Source organism: Coenobita brevimanus, chromosome 58, assembly GCF_032717465.1.
Source record: "Coenobita brevimanus isolate Jiangsu-jjx chromosome 58, ASM3271746v2, whole genome shotgun sequence".
Lineage (NCBI taxonomy): Eukaryota > Metazoa > Arthropoda > Malacostraca > Decapoda > Coenobitidae > Coenobita > Coenobita brevimanus.
This window is the reverse complement of record NC_137011.1, coordinates 16,579,391-16,595,202: the sequence shown is the minus strand read 5'-3', so window position 1 is coordinate 16,595,202 and position 15,812 is coordinate 16,579,391.

The window sequence follows — 15,812 nt, the reverse complement described above, 5'->3', positions numbered from 1 at the left end:
TGTCGAGCAAGTGGAAAAGAGCTTTTTGTACCACTTCATCGTGGTCCTGGCACAGTCAACACTGGAAATCATCGAGTCTGACTGATCCACTTGCCTCATGTTCAGATTATAGTCCAGTACAGACTCGGGTTTCCAGACGTTGCGCCTCCTCTTGCTACGGTGATCCACCGAGTCTGTGCGGTGCATCAGGGGGCTGTGAACAGTTGATAGGAGGCAAACTTCCCTGTTGTGGTTCCACAGGGTGACAAGGATGTTATTGGCCTGGAAGAAAACCACCTCGTTCTTGTCAAGTTTCCTCCCTATCTTGACCATATAGCGACGGTTTCTCTTGACTGTACCACAGACTCCCGTGTCGTGTTGGTGGAGGAACCTAGTGAGAAGAGGGCTAGTGTACCAGTTGTCCAGGTACAACACATGACCACGATGAAGGTACTCCTCTATCATTGTCTTCACCACGGCCCCAGAGAGTCCTATACTACATTCTTCTGTTATATCTGTCTGTGCGCCCGTGTACAAGACTATGTCTTGCACATAACCAGTCTTACAGTCACACATAACAAAGATCTTGAACCCGAAACGGTGTCTCTTGCTGGGTATGTATTGCCGAAAGGAAATACTGCCTCTCCACAACATAAAACTCTCGTCTATGACGAGGTCTCTGTAAGGATAACATGAGGAGTGGAACATTTCCCGTAAATGATCAAATACCAGCCTAATTCTCCTCATTTTATCAGTGTTATTTGCATTGGCTGGATCTTCTGCATCAAAAAAGTGGAGGCGGCCGAGAATATGCTGAAATCTGTTATGACTCATCACCTTTCCAAAGAAAGGTGTGAGGATCATTGGGTCAGTTGTCCAGTAGGCAGGAATTTGGTTTTTTCGTACCACACCCATCAAGAGAACCAGGGCAAAAAACAAGAATATCTCTGAAATTGTCACGGGATAGTCATATTATTGGGAATGCCTGCTCGTGGTTCCCAAACGTTCACTTTCACGGCACTGTGTTCGTGAAAATATGTTAGTCTGTCCCACTATGCGCCCCACAAACGCCTCCCCAAAGAACAAGTGGAAAAAATCCACCCTAGAGGAACCCGCATGCACACCTTGAGCCGTGCAACCAGACCGCCACTCCTCAGTGAAAGGGTGAATGATGGAAGTAAAATTACTCCCATCTTCCCAGTTCCACAGGACACCACTGTCTCCAGCCACGTCCCCATCGTCGCCTTCGTCAGGGTGGGGAGGTGAGGATGGTGGGGGAGGTTGGGGAGGTGGAGAGCGGCGCCTTTCATCACTCGCACTTCTCTTCCCTCTCCCTTTTCCTTTACCCTTTCCCTTCCCTTTCCTTCCTTTCCCCACATCCTGGGGCTGTGGGGAGGAAGTTTGGGAATATTGTGGGGCGAAAGACGTGCTGGGGAGTGGCTCCACCTCCTCTCCCCTAGGCCCACGTGCACCACGTGCTCGTGCTGCCTCCCTCGCACCACTTTCCCTTTCACCCCGCACTCCCGCCACACCACTTTCCCTTTCACCCCGCACTCCCGCCACACCACTTTCCCTTTCACCCAGCACTCCCACCACACCACTTTCCACTTCCCCAGACAAAAGACTTGCACCATACCTGATATGTCTTCTCGCCCCACCTTCTGATCCTCGGGGTGATATTTTTTCTTTACCCAACCACGAAGCGATATCACATCCTAAGCCGCTGTCATCCTCATCGTCCTCATCCTCGTCCTCATCGGATTCGGGATGGAGAGATAGCCGTGCACGTGGTTGGGGTGCAGGCTGGCCTTCACTTGCCTTACGGTATGTCACATACCGCTTTTTCTGGGGCGAAGGGACCTCTTCATCACTGCTTGTTATTTCTTCCTCTGGCTGGACGTAATCGCGATCCACCACATCATCGTCAAGTGGAGAATGACTATCTCCAGTGAAGGCTTCCAGGTGGGTGCAATTTCGTCGTCTGAGAGACCTTTCCGCGCCATGTCTGACCTGGGTCACTGCTAACAGGTGAGTGACCGAGACAAGGGCAAGCGCGGGTCACCCGGGGTCTGGGACGCTGCCTGCCTGGCGGCAGGTAGGGGAGGCTTGGGTACATGGGCGAATCGAAAATCTCGCGCGAATTTTGAAAATTGTGGAAATTATGAACCTTGCAATTGCAGGACGTTGAAGTACGTCAACGGGATTGGCAGTGACAAAACGTGAGGACGTGGAAGTACGTCGACGGGACGCCGCGGGTTAAACATGAAATTCACAGAGACCACAAAATCATTCACTACCACCATTTACATAGTAGAAAAATTATCAATTAGAGGAAATATGCTGCTTGGAGTAGATGCAATGAGGACACAAAATATAATATTGATGCCCCATTTCAATGGAATTAACTAAGATAGCGAATTCACAGAGGAAGTTTCATCTCCTGATACTACAATCAACAAATATAGAAAACTAGAGTCACACAAGTGCTCGTGGGCCCTTCGGGCCCCTCACACTTTCTGCGGAGGGCTCTCGCACTGCTTGCTCATTTTCTTGTGCTTCGCACTCGTTTCCTCGTGCTTCGCACACGCTTTGCGATCATTTCAGGTAATCCAAGTCACGTTTATGTGCTGTTCTAGTCTAACGTTGTCACTTAAATTTTTTGCAGCTAACCAATTGATTGTGTTATTTGCAGCTTCAGGAATGGAACGCAAGTTGTTTGAATGCAAGTTTGAAATACACACACAGAAACACAGCTACTGCTATAGTATCTTTTAGTTGTAGCTATGGACAAAAAAATTATACGGAGATCCTATGCTGGGCGCCGGGAGCGGCGTTTTTTGGTCAAAATGTGATTGCTCATTAAATATAGTAAAAGTTTTTCAATCGTGATGGGACCAAATTCTGTCACTCAGCGAATTTTTTGCGATTTTTGTGCCAATTTTGGTGCAATTTGAATGTGTAGTGTCGGCTGCCCAAAATGCACACACACACACACACACACACACACACACACACGGCTAGTGCTATAGTATATTAGAAGAGCAATTACACACAACACAAAGAAGGTAGAGTCTGACGTAAAATTTCTCAAAGAAAACGGATGCTTAGACCATCCATTACAAGCCGACACCCACCTCTTACCCACTCACCCACAATCCAGTTATGACTCACTCACTCACCCAGCAAGCATTAGTTATAAATTTACCACCAAAACCATTCATGCAATTTACGATTAAGAGTAAATTGAGAAATTGTATTGTCAATGTATTAGAACAGACTATTAAAATAAACGGCCTTTTGATAGAAAGTGCCCTATGTTAGGTAAATGACAAGTGTGTGACTAATGTCATTTTAGCCAACACCATGAATGGAGATGTGAAGAATAAGAAAGGAACCTGTATTTATATGTCAGAGATTTGCCCAGCTCCTATGCATGAGGTGACAATAGTGGGAGCATCAAGCAGAGTAAACTTGTCAGACAGAGAGTGCATAAAGGAGCATTTGGTTTGCTCAGATAATTCTGTGGAAAATGATTTCTTAGATTTATGACAGGAGCACTGATAGACTTGCATTACCTGGTGAAAACTTAGGGAGTACAAATCTAATATACCATATTAAGGCAAAGCAGGATACACAACTACTCTATGTGCCAGCATACAAAGCTGAAAGAGAAGGCTCCCTCCGCCTCCAAAGCCTCCAGTTAAAACTGGCAAGAAAATGTGAGAAAAACCACCATGCAACATGAAAAAACTGACATGGAAATTTCATAGCAAAGACTGAAAAGGAAAAGCTACATTCTATAATACATTATCTATAAGCTACCAGTATGAATAACCTGAAAGAGAAAGTAGTAAAATGAATAATTGAATACATAAATAAGTAAAGCTTGACACTATGTACAGGTATGTTAACGAGGCATCTGCGGACACTGTGGAATTTGCACAGTGCACAGTGTCGATGTTCAGGGGTGGTGCGGCAACCTTGCCTGGTGCTATTAAGGTAGGCAGCAGTCAATCAGGCCCCAACTCCATTCATTCCACTGATTCTAGGAACTTTGCTATGCGGGACAAGCACACAAGTCATCTCCTGAAGCAGTGACCCCTGGTACATTAAAAAAAATCCTGATGGTGGCCACTTAAATAATAGGTACCCTCAGTGATCCACAGCCCATCACAGATTGAAAGTATGAGAGGTGGCTATTAACTCAGGGCTATCTGTGCATATCCTAGTCTGTGCATATACTATATTTGCATTTAATAAACTGATCCAGGCTCAAAAAAACTAAAATAAAATAAAATTTAAAATTATACATACACAAGTGCTTTATTCAGGAATAAACATATTAAGCTGGGGGTTAGCTGACAAAAACTTATCCAGGCGACCTTTAACCCACCGCAGGCCGGCTATTTTTATCCCCATGGGTCACCCCAGTGCCGGCCATTTTTCGACCTTTTGGGGGGGGATAAAATGATAGATTTTGATGTGGAAACAAAGAATTTTGCCATTAAAATGCTCACTGAGGATCTGAAATCAGTTTTATTGAGTCCTGTATACTCGTGTACAGGTATAGCCTCTCTCTCATGCTTAACACGTACGAAAGCCGTTTTCTATGTAAGGTATACTCAGGTATTTATGCTGGGAAGGTATAGTAATGTTCAGTACACTTTTCTGATTACTTATTATGTCAGTATCTATCACAATTTGCATGTCTTTCTCACTGTGAATGCATTATCTTACACTTGAAGATAGGTACAACCTGACTTCATTACATACAGTCCTGGCACTTAAAAGAAGGTATTTACAACTTGACTTCACTATATAGTTCTTATACTTACAAGAAAATATTTACAACTTACTCTTACATGAAAATATTTACAAAATGCCTTCACTGTGTACAGCATTGAGTGAGGCACACAGGCAGAGTGAGGCAGAGCGAGCGTGAGGGAGGGAGCGAGTGAGTGTATGGCCTTGACAGCCTGGGGGATAATAGAGGAACAGTTACCTTACATGTCTGCCAATTTTTATCCTCGAATCTTGAAAAATGCAATCACAGTGAAGTTTTTTATTTTAAACCATTTTAAAACAGCACTGGCACTGGCCATGGAATTATGTCAGACCGTTTTAAAACGGCACTGGCATGTGGCAGGTTTAAGGTTTATACTGTATTACAATTTACAATGTTGGAGGACAATTTATTCCATATATTTACAACTCTATTGAAGAAGAAATGCTTACCTTCATGTGACTGAATCGTTTGCCAATTATTTGATGCCCATTGCCTCTAGTATAATTCGAGTGATCAACTGTGAAGTATTTATTTGAATACTTGAATTAAATCTCCTATCCTCCATTTAGTTAGGGTAAAGAGATTCAGGGCTTCTAAACGTTCCTCTTTTCTCAATCTAGGTATCATCAGTGTCATTCTTCGCTGCACTCTTTCAAGCTTTTCCATATCCTTTTTATAATACTGTGACCAAAACTGAACGCAATACTCCAAGTGTGGGCATACTAAGGAGTTATACAAAGTGAGGACAATATTATCAGATATATATTCAAATGGTCTGCCTATGAATCCAATCAATTTATGGGCTTTTTTCAAAGCTTCTGTACATTGTTTGCTTGGTTTCAAATCGTTTGTTATTATAACTCCTAAGTCTTTTTCATGGTTTACCCTATCAAGTTGAACATTTTTCATGCTATATCTAGCCCTTACATTTTTTACTGCCAATGTTTAGCACTTTGCATTTATTAATATTGAAATCCATTTGCCAGACTTGGGCCTAGTTAAACAGTTGGTCAAGATCATTATGAATTGCCTGCCTTTGCAGTGCTGTATTTTAGTATCATCAGCAAATTTTGAAATCTTACAACACAATCCTTCGTCAATATCATTTACATATATTAAGAAAAGAATAGGATGTAACACTGAACCCTGCGGCACTCCACATGTAATGTTTATCCAGTCTGACTCTTTTCCATATATTACCATCTCTTTGCTTTCGTCTGGTGAGCCAATCGTCTACCCACCCAAGAACACTGCCGCTGAAACCATGTGCCTTTAGCATCTGAAGGAGTCTTTTGTGTGGAACTTTGTCAAAAGCCTTTTGAAAATCGAGGTAGGCCACATCAACAGATTTAGTCTCGTCGTACATGTTCAGAATATCATTGAAAAAGTCAAGCAGATTCGTGAGGCAAGAGCGATTATTCAGAAAACCATGTTGCGAATCTTTTATGAGATTGTTTGTTTCTAAGTGTATCACAAACTTGTCTCTGATATCAGTATGATGCAATTTGCAAACCACCAATGTTAAACTAATTGGGCGATAGTTTCCTGGTTGGGCTCTGTTGTCCTTTTTGAATACTTGGGTTATGTTAGCAAGCTTCCATTCAAGTGGCATGTTACTGCTCTTAAGCGATAAGTTAAAATGTTCAGATAAAGGCTTTGATATTTCATTCTGTAGTTCCTTCAATACACGTGGAGATATTTTGTCCGGTCCTGGTATTTAATTCTCTTTTAATTTGTTTATTCCAAGCAGTACGTCACGATCGCTAACTGTAATGTCAGTGATTATATTGCCCTCTTCTATGGGAATAGGGGGAAACAGGAATCGTATGTATATTTTCTGTAGTAAATACTGACGTGAAGAAAGTATTGAGAATTTTCGCCATCGTAGTTTTATCATCAGTGTGCTCTCTGTTATCTGTGATTAAGGGACCGATTGATGGAGTTATTATCTTTTTGCTTCTTATATAACTGAAAAATTCTGTGGGATATGATATGCTGGTACTTGCAATATGTGCCTCAAGGTTTTTCTTATTGCATTTAATTAATTTTTTGGCTTTTTGTCGAAGGGCATCATATTCATTTTTGTCACTTTGACTCTTTGTGGTATTATAATTCTTATATGCAAGATTTTTTGCTTCTAGACAATGTTTAATGTCGGAGTTCCACCATTTGGGTTTAGACTTTTTGGCAGGCCTTCTGGTCTGCATTGGAATATATAACCTGTAGGCACTGTTGAGAGTTTCTGTAAAAAAAATTCCATGCATCATTGATATCTAAAGTTTCAACAGTGTGATGCCAGTCACCTGCACCTACAATTGCCTTTAATTTCTTAAAATTTGCTCTCTTAAAGTCGGGCACTTTCTCGCAACTGGCCCTGACACTGTCGTCACTGAATTTAATGTTAAATGTAACCATGCGATAATCACTTGTACTAAAATCTTCTCCTACAATAACGTTACTCACTACATTTTCTGATGTAGCTAAGACATGATCTAGGATGTTAGATCCACGTGTCGGATAATTTACAAATTGATACAAAGAACTTTCCTGCAAGTTTGTATGCAGGTCTAACCCTGTGTGTGAGGATAGGGCTTCTCCCCATTTTGGAAATGGTAAATTAAAATCACCAAATATTACAGTGCTTTGCATACAAGATAGGTCAGCAATTTGATTGTAGATTTCACTACCAATGTTGAGTGGCTGACCAGGTTGATTATAAATTATACCAAGGGTGATTTTATGACAAGAATAATACCGAAGCTGAATATAAAGTGTCAACTTTTTCAATACATGGCTTAGTAATTTTGACTGGATGAAATCCTGATTTAATATACAACACCACACCGCCCCCTGCTCGATTCTTCCTTTCACTACTAAAAATGTGATAGCCTGGTAAATTAAACTTCGCTAGAAAATCTCTTTACTCAGTATCTAACCACGATTCTGTTATACTAATTACATCATAATCTTCAGTAAAGACAAGGGCCTCTGAATCAGAAAATTTATTACATAGACTATGCACATTTACAAGAATAGCTTTAATGTGTTTTCTTTTCCGACGTTGGGAGCTTTCATTACTTATTGATTTACCTGAATGTATAACTCTACGTTTTGCTCTCGTGATGCTTATTTTTTCTCCAGAAAAAACTTACAGCATCACTAAGCAAACGACCGAGACGGGCAGAGTTGCATGCTTACAAAGTGTGCTAACAAAGCAGGATGTGGATGAAATGTTAAGTCTGGACATCACTGAACCTTCAGTGTCCCCAAGGAATGCACCGCTCTTCTTTGTACCTAAACAAAATGGGGAAAAGCGGGCAGTTGTTGTTTATCACAAACTTAATCAGGAAACCATTCCAGACCGTTTTCCCATGCCATTGCTAAGTGATGTCCTGCACAACACACTGAACCAGAAAATATGGTCTTTTCTACAATTGATTTATTAAGTGGCTATATCACATTGGCCTAGATAACGAATCCTGCAAATACACTGCTTTCTCTACAGACAGTGGGCATTATCAGTATAACAGAATGCCGATAGGATTAAGAACAGCAGCAGGCACATTCCAACAATTAATGAATAGTGTACTATCTGGAATATTATGTGATAGTATATTTGTGTACCTGGATGACATCATAACTGCAACACACACAATACATGAACATCAGAAATTAGACCAGCTCCTACACAAGTTAGCCAATGCTGGTTTTAACCCGCCCCGTCCCGACGACGTATGGGTACGTCACCACGATTTGCATTTGCCAGTCCCGGCGACGTACCAGTACGTCGTGCAATTGCAAGGTACCTAATTTGCACAATTTTCGATTTTCGCACGTGATTTTTCGTATGTATACACGGGACACCTTCCTCTATTCCTGTACAAGATACCAAGCAGGGACAATGCCTTACACTGCATAACCTCCCCCCTCCCCCCCTCACACCATTGTCTTGGCAAAGGACCTGTTACCAGTGACCTGGCTAGTAAAGTTATTCAGGGCCAGAGTGATTCCCCAATCGATGACAATGTGGAGGACAATGTTTACATAGCATTAGAAGAAGAAACAGCCAGTAATAATGATCAGGTAGTGTGGCAAAAATAGGTCAGGTATGGTGATTAGTTAGTGAGTGAAACAATGCTTATAATGCCTTTATTACTGCTTGAAAACCAATATACTGTCATACTACATATACATTCGTACCAAGTAAATAAATAAATACCGTTTATGAGTGGATAAAATAGTTACCCTCCCATAGAACTCGTTTTCTTTGGTGCCAGCATGTTAGAAAACCCACTCAGGTAAGGAGGAACTCCTACCTGGATTGGGCACTTTAAACCTCAGGTGAGCGATTTTTCTATGAATTTTCGATGTTTCTCACCAAAAGCGAAGGTTTTAGCCAAAAAAAAAAAAATCGAAAATACCTCGGGACTGGGGGATGTCGGAGGTGCGGAAAACCTCGGGACGTGACGGGTTAAAATTAAGTCGTCTAAATGCACAATATGTTTTATGGAAAAAAAATTCTTAGGTCACAGACTAGATGCAGAGGGGATCCACACTCTGAGGACAAAATACAAGCAGTAAGGGATTTCCCTGAACCCATAAATATGGATGAAGTAAGACAATTTTTAGGGCTAGCCAGCTAATACAGATCGATCATACAACAATTCTCTCGCACAGCAGAACCATTATTCCATATACAGAAAAAAACAAACAAACAAACAAGCAGCATTTCAGAGGTGAGAGGACCAAAAAGTAGCATTTAATGAATTAAAAGATAAACTTACATGTGCACCATGCTTGACCTATCCTAATTTCACAAAACCGTTCATACTTTTGCACAAATGCCCCCTTCAAAGGTTTAGATGCTGTATTGATGCAAGAGGACAAACGAGGTAAATACCAGTCCATTGCTGTTGCCAGTAAACAGATAAAAGGAGCAGGGGAAAAATTACTGTACAACAGACTTAGAAGCCCTAGCAGTAATTTTTGCTCTACAGAAATTTTGTGACCTTGTGTATAGATACGAAATTCATCTATCCACAGACCATAAGCCTCTCATGGGCATGTTCCAAGAAAAACTCCTCTTTGGGAGGAGAGCACGATGGAAATGTAAAATTCAGAAATACGAGTAACATAAAAGGTAAAGTAAGTTTGGCAGCAAATGCCTGATCACGAAATCCATCAGCAAATGTCGCTACAATAAGTGCATGGGAATCACTCTCCAACAATGGTGAAACAGTCTTTACAGATCAATAAATCTCTCACACACAGAGACAGGACCCAGTATGGTGTAATGTAATATATCATCTTGAGTCAGGCAATGATGTACCATTACCCAAGTTACATGTACCACTTAAACAATTCACAGTGGTAAACAATGCCTTATATACAGTAGGGTAAATCCAGGACAACTAAATCATAAAAAAAATATTAGGCAGTTAGTTTTTCCTAGTACAATGATACCTCACATTTTAAGGATAATACATGATAGTCCACATCCAGGGCATCCTGGCAAGGACAGGACAGTCAGGCAGGCCCGGATGCCATATTTTTGGCCAACGTTATTCAAAGACATACATAATCACATAGACGAATGTGACTTATGTGCAAGACACAAAGGTTACACCTTATAACCAGCACCTCTAGGGAAATATCCTGTACCTCTCCAACCTTGGAACATTGTTGAGTTTGATTTACTTAAATTACCATTAACTACCAATCACAATCAATATCTTTTTGTTGCCACTGACCATTTTTCATTATATGTGATCTTGGTTCCAATTAAGGATAAAACAGCAGAAAAAGTCACCCAGGTAATCATTGATAGCGTTATCTACAGGTTCACCACACAAAAGGTGCTATTAAGTGAAAATGGTGGTGAATTTAACTCTGAAATGTTGCAAGAAATATGTAAACACTACAGTATAAAGAAAGTTAGTGTCTTGGCCTACCATCTAGCTTCCAATGGATTGGTGGAACGGCAGCATAAAAAAATATTAGATGTACTACGGCACATTCTCAATTAAAATTATGCAAACTAGGATGATTGGATCCCCAGAGTTGAAGCATCAATTAATTGTGCAATTAACAGATCAAGAGGAGATACATATCATTTCATCATTTATGGGTCAGACAAACGTCTCCCTTATGAGACATTAGAAGGCAAAGTCCCGTATATATTATAATGATTATCCTAAACTTTGCTCACGTGAATTTCAAGAAATACACACAAAGGTAAAGAAACAACTAACGATGTCCAAGGAAGAAATGACAGGATCATTAAATAAGATGGCAAAAGAATCAAACTCCAGCATAGGTAATACTGTTTATGGCATCATTCACATTAGAGACAATAAACTGTCATCAAAATTTGAGGCCCCATACAGAGTAATTAAGAGAAAAGCTATTATGGTAGTGATTAACCCCCCCCCCCCGTCCCAACGGATTTTCCACCACTGACTCCCTACAATCCCAACCAATTTTGGAGAGAATTTTTTTTGGCTCAAACCTCCGCTTTTGATGAGAAACATCGCAAATTCATAAAGAAATCGCTCACCTGAGGTTTAGAATACTCTACACAGGTAGATTACCCCTTACCTTACTGTGTTTTCTATCAGGCTGGCTCCAAAGAAAACGAGTTCTATGGGAGGGAAACTATTCCACACCACTCATAAAAAGTATTTATATGTAGTACGAGAGTATATTGGTTTTCATACAGTAATATAGGCAATATAAACATTGTTTCACTCACAGACACATCAATTTACCTGACCTTCTTTGGCGACATTACCTGATCATCATTTCTGACTGTTTCTTCCTCTAATGCTACATAAACTTTGTCCTCCACGTTGTCATCGATTGGGGAATCACTCTGGCCCTGAATGTCTTTATTGGCCAGGTCACTGGTAACAGGTGAATTGCTGAGGCAATGGTGTGCGGGGAAGGGGGAGGTCATGTGGGGTAAGCATTGCCCCTGCCTGGCATCTTCTAGACTCTAGAGGAAGGTGTCCCATGTATACGTACCAAAAATCATGCACAAAATTTGAAAATTGTGCAAATTGGGAACCTTGCAACTGCTGCACATTTATTTTGGGGGAGGCTGTGGCTGAATTGGTAGAAAGGTGGCTTGCAGTCCTGATGGACCCAGGTTCGAATCCTGGCTGGGGCAGGTAAAAGTTTAAGGATTTAAACTGCATAAAAAAGCAGACTTTCCTGATCTACCAGATGACCCGCCGACATGTCGTAAAAATACCCCCGCTAATACCAATACACCAGTCCTGTATGAGACAGCCCTAGCATGTATTCAATAAGGACGATGGGTGTTAGCGCCGAAGTGGTGACATGAGGAGGTGTAGGAGGACTACTGGGCCTTGGGATAGGCTACTGCCCCCGAGATATAGGCCCTGAAGCCTTTGCCCAGAGTTGGACACCAAAAAATATATATATATATATATATATATATATATATACGCGTCAACGGGAGTCACAGTGACAAAACGTGCAGACGTATATATATGTCACCAGGAGTTGGTGGGTTGTCACTGTTGAGTGACGAAGAAAAAGAAATTCATGTTGATCGCTTAAAAAAGGTCTCAAGAAATTTAGCTTGCACGTACAAAACACCGGGCATGACATAAAAGTCTAGAACACATGGTGAAAATAAGCCAGAAGCAATTAACACATACTGTAATAAACTGGGGTCACATACCAGACAGACAAACACTGGTGCAACCAATATAGTTCTCACCATAACAAGGCATTTACATGACTTAGGAATCGATTTAGACTTCCTTTATAGGTAATATGAGTAAACAGGTCGAGATAACTGTAGTATTCATCATAACTATCATCACCCATAGCATAACTTGCTAACAACAGTGGATTAGATATCTAATACTATTGTTCTTTAGGTGGGTAAAGATGGGGTGAATTATGCCATGGATCAAGTTCCTGCTGATATCAAGAGGATCACCTCACTTACACCCTTAACATGTAATCAGAAAAGGGTGCCTGATCGCCCCAAAAGCCTCAACTTCAATTGTATATGACATAATAAGTACCGAAATTAGTTTGGACGTACTGGAAGACCCGCCAATAATGTTACAGAAAATATCAGGACCACTTAAAACTCTGGAAGCGGTATTAACACGCCCTTCCTCACATGATCATCCCACAGAGGAAGAGGCTGAATTAAGTTAACTGACTGGAAGCTAGAACAGGCTAAGCACACAATGATTACTGTGATCCAGGACATCCTGTCAGGTGGGAGTAAAACACTTAGGGCAGGAAACGACATCACAAATACTCATAACAGACGTGGTTTGTTCAACCTAGGTGGAGCAATTATAGGCAACATTTTTGGATTGGCTACAAAAAATGATCCAGAGAAAATAAATAACAGTTTTAACAAAATTACACAAATTCTCTCGTATCAACATAAGTTGGCTGATACCCCGAACACACTAATGTTGACGATTGCATAGAACCTAAGGATGGCAGAATCATCAACTCTAGGAATTGTGGAGAAAGTAAATGCACCAGAAGGAAACAGTTCACTATTCCAACATCTCTCGGTGATGATGGAACATACTGACGTAATAATACTACAGTTAGACAATACTAGAGCTCATTGTCCATCTTTCATGAAATGAATTGCTGATGCCATTAATTTACTAGCCATTCACAACCTCCGTCAAATAATTAGTCAAGGCATACATAAACATGGTTTGAAACCTGTGTTTGAGGAAAGAAATCTGATGTTATATTATCCATATTTGGAAGCAACAATCACATCAATAGCACGTCATGTACCGTTCGTAGCAGATGATTTTTTCAGTCTATCAAATATACCCTTTTCCTTCTAAGAAAGATGACTTATTAGTCACCATCAACATCAAGACAGAAATCATCATGGTCTCCAAGAAACAGGATGCTGTCACTTTCACAAGTGAAACAACAGTTGAACACAAATGTCGCACATCATTACATGCATTTCCCCTTTGTCTTGTGTACATTTTCACGTTTCAGCCAGCTGAGACAGTCCCTTGTGAAATGACCCCTCATCATTGCATTTTCACATTTGTTTTAGATAAACTCATCCATCATCAATGCACTGGACATTCACAGTTCTTCTACTTCACTCAAAATACGTCAGTTTTTGTGACTTGGCCAGACAAACCTCCGGCCCATAGATCAGCATCTGGTTTATACATATCACCAGACTACCGTGCAGTTCTGACACCTACACTATCCACTTTGCCCACTAAAAACCATTATGCCATTCTCAACCACACACAACCCTAGGATGAACTTAAATATAAATGCACACAGTAAGTTGACTTCACCCAAGTATGAAACCATGACACTAAAAAAATCAGATAATAAAACCTTAGGAAGAATACAGTAGGACTGTGTTCATCCCATATTATGTGTTCAGCCAAGCTCGTCGTCTTTGTAATTTCTCCATAATTTTTGCAATATTACTTTTGGCCATGCACAGAATGCAAGCAAGGATTGCTAACCTGGAATCACTGTTTAAGAACTGTTCTGTTCAAGTGAGACAAACTGAGTAAATATTGTAAATTTTGTATAAATATACATATTATATATAAAAACAAAAGATGGGTCACACATAATATAGGCTTACTTTATTATGTCTCATTTATTTATTAATATATACAGCAATTCCCTCTCATTTATGTTGTATAATTGACTACAGTAGACATGCCATTGTATTATTTTAATATTGCTATAGGCTATCTATTATGCATGTACAGTTTTATTGTGTTACAGTTATATTACTACAGTGACTACAGTTATAATCACCACATTATCACAGTTATGTTACTTTTACAATATTATGTATTTCACTTCACGAGTGGATGGAGTGGTTGGTCAGTGGGGTGTGCCAGCTGAAGTAGTTGGGAATGGTAGTGCTTTGGTGGACATCTGTGCTGGTAAGGAGTTGGCAACAGCTAACACCTACTTTCGGCATAAGATGATCCACAGGTATACATGGAGAGTAGTAAGGAGGATGGATGGTGAACTTGTTGAATGAAAGGCAATGATAGACTACGTGTGTGTGGATGAGCGAATGAGAAGACAAGTACTGGATGCAAGTGTGTGGAGAGGGTGGGGGAATGGAGTCTCGGACCATCACTTAGTGATGGCTAAGGTAAAGCTGCAAAGAAAATGGTTGAAGAGACGAAGGGGAAGGCAGGAGGAAAGAGCTCCTGTGAGAAGAGTGGAGAAGCTGCAAGATAGTGAGAAAGTGGCAGAGTATAAGAGCATAGTGGAAGAAAGATTGGGAAGGTATGAATTAGAGCAGATGGAAGGGGTGGAAGACGTATGTAAGATATGCACGGAAGAGATAGGCACTGCATGTAAGGTGGTTTGTGGAATGAGGAGGAGATGCAAAGGTGTGCAAGGGACAGCATGGTGGAATGATGAGGTGAAACGAGCTGTGGAACAAAAGAAGAAGGCATACAGTGAATGGCTAGCGAGTAGAGGTAGGGGAGAAGATGAGAGAGAGAAGAGAGAGGTATATGTGAGCAGGAGAAAGGAGGTGAAGAGACTGGTGAAGGAGAGTAAGAAGAAAGTGGATGAAGAATTTGCGAGGAATCTGAGTGTGAAATGGAGGGAGAGTAAGAAATTGTTTTGGAAGGAGGTAAAGAAAGTAAGGCAGTGTGAAAGGGGAAATAGCAGGGGAGTGAAAGATTGGAATAATAGATTGTTGGTGGAGAAGAGAGAGAATTTGCGGAGATGGAAGGAGCACTTTGAGGATTTGCTGAATGTAGAGAGTGAGAGCAGTGCGAGTGTAAGTGGTTGGGGAATGGCTGGGAGAAGAAGAGATGATTGGAGGGAGGAAGAGATCAGTAGGGCGGAAGTAGTGGAAACAATGAAAAAAAAATCAAGATGGGAAAGGCCCCAGGAATTGATGGAATGTGTGGTGAAATGCTGAGGTATGGGGGTGAGATTGTTGTGGAGTGGACATGGAAGTTGTGTAGATTGGCTTGGGAAGAGGGAAGGGTTCCAGAGGACTGGAAAT